This window comes from Pogona vitticeps, chromosome 6 (assembly GCF_051106095.1).
Source record: "Pogona vitticeps strain Pit_001003342236 chromosome 6, PviZW2.1, whole genome shotgun sequence".
NCBI classification, from domain to species: domain Eukaryota; kingdom Metazoa; phylum Chordata; class Lepidosauria; order Squamata; family Agamidae; genus Pogona; species Pogona vitticeps.
In genome coordinates, this window is record NC_135788.1 from 95,019,526 (window position 1) to 95,027,344 (window position 7,819).

At 39.9% G+C, this 7,819-nt stretch overlaps 1 long non-coding RNA gene across 1 annotated transcript; it reads right to left on the minus strand.

Moving 5' to 3' along the window:
- Positions 1–218: 218 nt before the first annotated feature.
- Positions 219–5,097, minus strand: LOC144583735 (uncharacterized). The gene is made up of 2 exons (XR_013537644.1): positions 2,865–5,097; positions 219–1,142 (listed from the first exon to the last, which is right to left on the minus strand). It is a non-coding gene; the product is annotated as an uncharacterized LOC144583735 (long non-coding RNA).
- Between the last annotated feature and the right edge of the window lie 2,722 nt (positions 5,098–7,819).

A 7,819-nucleotide genomic window follows, 5' to 3' on the forward strand; every position in this document is an offset into this window, starting at 1 on the left:
GCCCCTACAGGGACATGAAAACAGTGCAGTCTCTATCTCTTGATGTTTTTTCTGGTGGCCACCTACATTTCCTTCCCATTCATGTTTCATACTGGGTTAAATGTGACACACTGGTTTTCCCCACCACTGCATTTCATTCACATTTTCCCCACTGACTACATTTGTATGCATTTTATCTCATTTATGCCTACCCTCATTGACTACATGTTTGTGGGATTCCCCCCCCCCCACTTGTTCAGTTATGCTCGCTGTTTGCATTTTCAAGTACATGCATAACTTTCTATGTATGTTGTTTCTCCAGAGTCATGCATATTCTCTGGGCAAAGTGAATTTGTCCTGACAGCAAATCTCAGGAGGTGAACAAGCTGCTTTCCTTGAGAGTAATGAATCCAAAGAATTATCTTGCATCTTCAGTTATTTACTGGCAAGCTATTCACCCCTTTACAATATAACAGGGGCTCATCCTGACCTGCTTTACAGGGTTGTTGTAAGACTAACTAAGAAAATAAGTATTATGAATTCTTAACACTTGGGACATACTATGTTGCTCTATTTCAATAATATTAAAAATAAATAATTTTTTTGGAAGCTAGCAATTATCACCATCAGATGCCATCTGACTCATGATGAACCCTTTTTTCCAGGGTTTTCCAGGTAGAGAATACTCAGAAGTGGTTTACCATTCCCTTCCTCTTTGGGCATCCTGGGACTGTGTAGGTTGCCCAAGGCCACCCAGGCTGGCTCTTCTCCCTGGAGGCATAGTGGGGAATTGAACTCCCAGCCTCTGGCTCTGCAACCAGATACTTAAACCATTGAACTATCCAACCAGCTGAAGTAAGCAATAGTATCTATTATAAAAGTATAAATGCCCCTTACAGTGTTGTTTTCAAGACCATTACAATTCAGAGGAAACAATTCAGAAGAATTCCAGCTTAACTTCAAAATGTTCTTGTTGTCTCATCTTTAGATGAAATATGCCTTGTCCAAAGTATACTGCAATTGAACTTGGGTTTTTAATTACAGTAAATCAAACAGATGTTGTACTCCTCACACACACACAAAAAAGAGTCTTCTAGGTCAACCACTACAAACCGCTGACTCCAGTGCACTTTGTTACATTCTGCTTTAAAGCATCCTGAAAACTAAAAGGGAAAAAAATGGTGAGATACAATAAAATATCAACCCTTCCATAGCAGACCTACAAACCTAACTGCAAACTCTGTTAAACACTGTATGAAGAGGGTGGTTTCCAAGCGGATGCCAAAAAGAGAAAGTGGCAAAAGAGAACTCATACCTCAAATACAAGCCAAATTCTTCTTTAACCAAATACACAGACTTTCAGCCCAAGCCAGCTGGCGGTTCTCCTACAAAACCCTGACTGAGATTGAACATATGTTCTTCTTGTGCCCTGTGTCATGCCTGCTTGGATGATGCCCTTTAATCTTCATACATTTAATGTTTGGGTTATATTTTTAATGATGTTAACCACCATTGCATACTCGTTTTCAACTTCAAATATTGTCTTTCAGTGTTGTAAGCTGCCTTGGGTCCTTTTCAAGGAGAAAAGACAGGGTAAAAATGTATTTTAAATACATAAATAAAGATGATAAACTGCCTTGCATACATCCATAGGAATGGGGTTAATAAAGATTTTTGTTCTGTAAGGCTAGACATAGTTCTTATAGTATGGCTTTCCAGAGTGCTGGATATTTAAAATCCCCAAGGTCTCTCCTTGCCTTATTGAATTTAGTGAATTTCAGGAGAACTACTGAGAAAAAAAAATGTAGGTTTGGTGGATAAGGAAGGGGAGGGAAGTCTGGCAAAAAGAGAGGGTGGTGGTGGTTGCAGATTCCTTAATTTTAATTTGGTGTCAAGGTGTCAATGATAAATTGGTAAAAGCAAGTTAGAACAACAAGCCAAAGAGAGGAAAGGGTGGGGGGGGAGTGGTGGGTTGGAAGGAGGTTGAAGGATTAGCCTTTCTTAAAAAGTCTTCATTTATTATGTTTATAATAAGTAGAGAAAAATGATCAATTATTTTTAGTTGGGAGGAAAGAGAGGGGTTTAGTGGTTGTTGTTTTTTTAAAGGTTTCTTTTTTTTTCTTTTTAACTCTTTGGTTGGTCAGTCTTTAAAGGCCCTGAAAAGACTGTTCTTTCTCCTCTGGAAATGTTTTTTTTTTCTTTTCTAAAAGATAAGGGAGGGAAGGGAAGAGGAAGGGCGGGTGGGGGAAGGGCCTCAGAAACTAATCACAACAATCAGCTTGGAATTTTAACTCCAGGCTGGCAAGGTGGCGCTGTGAAGATCTCTGTGCTATTAACATCTACATGTTAATAGCTCAATGGATCTAGTTTAGGCAAATTGCGGCGGTGGGTGGGGGGCTTACCTTAAATGCGCCCATATGGAAATAAAGAGGAGACCTGTGTGACTTAAGTGCACCCCCTCTCCTTTTTTCTTTAAATGGCCCTGGACCAAATCTACAACAGCTCTGAGACAAAAGTGAATTTCCTTGGGGGGAAAAAGTATCCTTTGAAAAAGATTTTGGGATGTAGTTTACCAAGATCGTATGAACAACAAAATAGAGTACAGTATATGCCAGTGTGAAAAGAAGAAGAGAGAGTGTACACTTTCCCATTTCGTTTGTTTTTATTTTGGCCTTTTCCCCCCTGTGATTGGAATTTCCCTCCATTCTTTATTTTTTAAATTTTAATTTTAATGTTTTGTCTTTCATAGTTCTCCTGATAAAGGTAAATATCAATCATTATCCTAATCCTGAAGTTTCAAGTAAAGTGTAAAAACCAGACTGGGGTGGCTCCTTAAAGTCCGAAACATTTATTATGGCATAAACTGTAACAGTTTTTTTCCCCACCTAATATTTAAAATGCAGTAAGACTCCTTGTTAGTGCTGCAAACAGAACAACATGGCTACCCCTCTGGAACATGAGCACAGAAGGAAGTTTGTGCTTCGTCTCAAAGACCTAAATGAAAGTAAAATATTAAAGAAATCAATCACCCCAAACTATAAGGCAGCAAAACAACATAAAGATTGACCAGTAGCCTCTCATAGGGGAAGCCTTTTTGTTAGTTATTAAATACAGTATAGATAAGCCAATAATCAGAGCTTCTAATATACAGACTTTCTGATTGTTATGGTTATCAGTTACTATTGGCTTGTAATGCATTGGATAAAATACTGTTCTGCAGTTATGCTAATGCTGTAGTTTTTAGGAGTGAGTTGCCATAAATTAAGAAATCTCTGTGCACATTGGCCAAAATCCTGTTTGCATAACTTCACAGGTTGGAAGATTATGATGGCATCAGCTTATGCCTCTAAAATTTATTTTGAATGAATTAATACTTCCTGTCTCTTGTTTTAGATCTCAGTGTTCTCTAGGGCTCCTCTTTGCCCTGAGGAAGGCTTTGAGGGGCTGAGAAGTGTTGTCTTTAATTGTCTAAAATTATCGCTGAATCACTGCTGGTGGTCCTGATCTTGGTGGCAGGGATTCTGTGGCAATTTTTTTGTGATTAAAGTCTCCCTTCCTGTTTTGAGAATCCAAAAGGCTTCCCAAGGTCAAAAGGGAACCATAGATGCGTCAGAACCAAAAATGGGGGTATAAAAAGCATTTAATTCATTAAAAATAAATGTTAGCAGCATGAGCTGATAATGTAATTTGTTTCTGCCATGTAAAATTGCACATACAGGACCTGTGCCACTGTCTCTCAGGATGACATGTTGTACAACTTACTATGCAACAGATAATGTCAATGGTAATTTTTTTACTGACAGCAATTCATTTCTGAATATTGTACCATTTACATAACTGTACAATAGGATTTCACACCTTATGTTAAGGCACCACATTGGGTTTACTGTTCTATTGCTTTTAATTACACTAGTTTTATCCTACTGTAAACTGCCTTGAGTTTTCTTTTGTTAATGTAAAGTGGTTCAGAAATGGTCGATAAGTGTGATGAGTGTTATATTACATTCACAATGGATCACATTCACAATTAATACCTTGATATGCATGCTTATTTGAATTAGGTTCTTCCCAAAGACTGTAATAGCAGTTACAAGTAAATATCTGTATCATTTTAGCCACAACCTATGAATGTAGAATTAAATATTTTTGTATGAACACAGGACAATAAAACTAAGACACTGGAAAAATTTATGCTATCTGGCAATCATAGCCCCAATTATTTACACTGCTCATAAACTTCTAACTCTCTCCTAAAGATGGAATTGATACTGTCTGCCTTTTATGCAAAGTACTCTGAAAGGAAATCCTCGTCCTTTCCCCCTTTTTTTCCAGGATGTCCTCTTCTCTTTTTATTCTTTCCCCGTCTCCTCTTATTTCAATTACATAATTTCTGAGATTACCTTTATATCTTGGTACTTCTAACGACATCTGCTTGGAAGCAAATCTCGTTGTTTACAGTAAGCTGAAGACTAAATCAGCATGCTTAGGGATACTTTCACGCTAGCCTTTTTTATGGCCACTGTACACTCATTTATTAGTAAGATTCTGAAACATATTCTTTGCACAGTATCACAGTGGTGAAGTGCTGGATTATTACACACTTTCAAATTTTCCAGTGGAATGGCTCTGGGTAGTCGTAGCAAAGAATGGTGGGCTTGATGGATTTTGATCTGATCCATTAAAGCACCTGTTACATGCTTGTAGTCATATATATAACATATATATATTCTTATATATTGTAATTTACTTCTATCATACGACAATCCTAATAGAGTTTGCATCCACTGGATGTTCGTCCATGGATTGGTTTACCATTGGCACCTCTGATGAGTTTCTGTGGCCCAGCACAAATTTGAATCCAGGACCCTGGATCCTAGTCCAATATTGCATTTGCTGTATCATGCTCCTTTCTTGGCTCTCTTATATTATGAGGGAAGGGTAAATGCACAGGATAAATTGCTATTAGAGATGATGGGCATGAACCAGAAAAATGATGAATCAGGGTGATTTGTAGCTATCCGTGAACCACCCCCGAACCTCAGAAAAACAAACCAGTTTGTGGTTCAAGTTTTTCTGGTTTGTAACTGAAGGAGGAGAACCTAATGCTTCACACACACCCAGCACCCCTCTTCCTCCTTCCCACGGCCCCCCCCAATCATTTCCCTTCCTGGTCCTGCCACCTCCTTCTCTTTCTCCCCTGCTACCGCCATCTTTAGAGACAGACAGCCCGGCTTCCCTTCCAGGAGCTGGGCCTGCTGGCTCTGTGCATGCACATAGCCATAGGCACGCATATGCACAGGGACAGCAGGTCCATCTCTTGGAAGGGAAGCCAGGCTGTCTGTCTCTGAAGATGGCGGTGGAGGGGTTAGAGGAGGGAGCGGTAGGACAAGGAAGGGAGGCAGTGGGGACAGTGAGAAGGGGGCATCAATTTTGTCAAAGCAAAACAAAGCAATGAGCAGGAAAAAAAGGTTAGTGCTTTATTTCATTTTGACAAAATGGCTCGCACAAACTGAACCATGAGCCAGACCAATTTGTGGTTTTGATCAGTTTTGATCATTTTGACAAAATGGCTCGCACAAACTGAACCATGAGCCAGACCAATTTGTGGTTTTGATCAGTTTGTAGTTCGGCTTGTGCCATCTCTAATTGCCATACATTGGTTACAACTTAATGATAAGCTGCTGTTGCAGATGCTGTCTTGGCTTGGAAACCTGAAAACAAATCAGTCATTGGACTATAGGAAAAAGTAGATTGTGGAAGGGTAGGGAAGCACAGCATGGAGAAAAAGACCATTTAATACAAGAAGTAAATCTGTTACATTTCTTATGGCGAGCCTCATAATGTAGCAGGAGAGGCTATTCACCTCAATAGACCTCAGTGACTAGCCATGCTAATTTAGTTAGAGGGACACAAAAAGTTATGAGTTAAGTATGAACCGTTAGATGTATTGATATATGGTTTTCTTGAGGCAAAGTATCTTGGAAGAGAACCTAAAAAACAAAATTTGCATCTGGACAATATCTTTATTAGGACCATATACTGTATATTACTGCATAAATGTGCAAGCGTAGAAATTGTGCGTGATCTTCAGAACTCCATCTGGCTGGAAGTTCTTGCCTAACTATGCTTTGATTCATTCTCTCAAGGACCAGCATGTATATCTGCGTTTGGGTGGAGGTGTTTTTAATGTGGAAGAAGCTGTAATTGAACATACGGAACTACTGACGTATCTATTGCGAAGGTAAACCATACCACATGCTTGTTGGGAATGAGGTAATGTTTGGTAATTGGCCCAATAGATCGTGGCAAAGTGTTGAACGACAGAGCTGGGTGAATACGCCACATGGCCTGCCCTGCACCACCTCAGATAGCTTGCTGAACTCAGGTGAGTGATGGTTTCTGCCCATTGTGATTGGCTGTCAAAGATGGGCTGAGCGAAGGTCGACAAGGCAGGCAGGCAAGGAGGCATTCACGCACATAAATCCCACCAATGGCAAACAGGGATTTAGTCAGGTGCTGCCTCAGTACACTCCATTCAGTCCTTCCACCGTTCTTCTGGACAGCAGAAAAGCACTGACTTGCCTCCAAGTCAGAAATGTTATTTTCTGTTACCATGTTCCCCTCTTCATCCTCTTCTCTCCCTTACTACAGAAAGTGAGGCTCAGGAGGGAGAAATGGAGCAAAGGCATTGCCGTCTGCTTTTAGGTAAAGGGGATTGCAGTGCTGGGGAAGGGATTTAGCTTTGGCTGCCTTGTCCTGTTCCCATCAACAAAGTCAGAACCAATTGCAATTCCAGTCAGCTGCAGTGTGTGGAATTCGAGGAAGAAGATGGGTGGGTCACATTTGCTTCAAGCAGGAAAACGTCTCACTCTGTCCTTGGTTTCAATACAGTATGTGCATCTTTACCCCTCCCTTACTCCCCGTCTGAGAAAGTAGTGGTTTCCTGGCCCTATAAATGTCTTTCTTTGGATTGAGAGTTGGTGGAGGAGTGGGAGCTAAAGATTTTATTATATAATTAGATGGAAAATATATGTCATCCCTCTGTTTTTTCCCCTCCAGTTGATTTCTGTCAAATCATTTTCTGTGGTCTCTATTGAGTAGAATATTTTTTAATCAGGTCTGTCAAGCCAAGCATTCCATCTAACTCAGCTGTTGGATTTTTATGTTTCTTCATTGTTTGATTATTCTTCTGTAATTCAGCATTAGCTTTCTGCCGGAAACTTTTAACAAATATATATATGAAGCTGACGGGCAGGCTTTTAACTATGTGTGTATATGAGTGTGTATGTGTGTGGCATTTTCCTTTATGATTTAAAAAAAAATGTTTGGATTACTCCTGTCTTGTGGTTTCCATTGTACTTTTCAGATATTATTATATGCTACATTGAGTCCCACTTTGGGAGGAAAGTGGGATATACTGTATTTTTTGCACCATAAGACGCACTTTTTTCCCACAAAACAGGGGGGTGGAAAGTCTGTGCGTCTTATGGAGCGAAGAAAACAGATTATGTTTTCCTGTTTTCTTCTCCTAAAAAATTGGTGCATCTTATGGAAAGGTGCGTCTTATGGAGCGAAAAATACGTAAATTTATTAAATGGAAAGATAAATTACAAGTTCTCCCTAGTTAGGACTGGCCCTGCAGTTGGGTTAAGTAAGGGGGCAACTACATTGACAATCAATGTGGAAAATGCTCCACATCTGGGATGGTTCAAGTTACATTGTTTTCTGTTGGCTGTATGATGTACAAGTCAATGTGAACTAGCCTAGAGTTCCCCCCCCTCCAATCTGTGTTCTTTCCCTCTCCCAGTGGTTCTTCTTCTACATTTCCCCCCAGATTGAA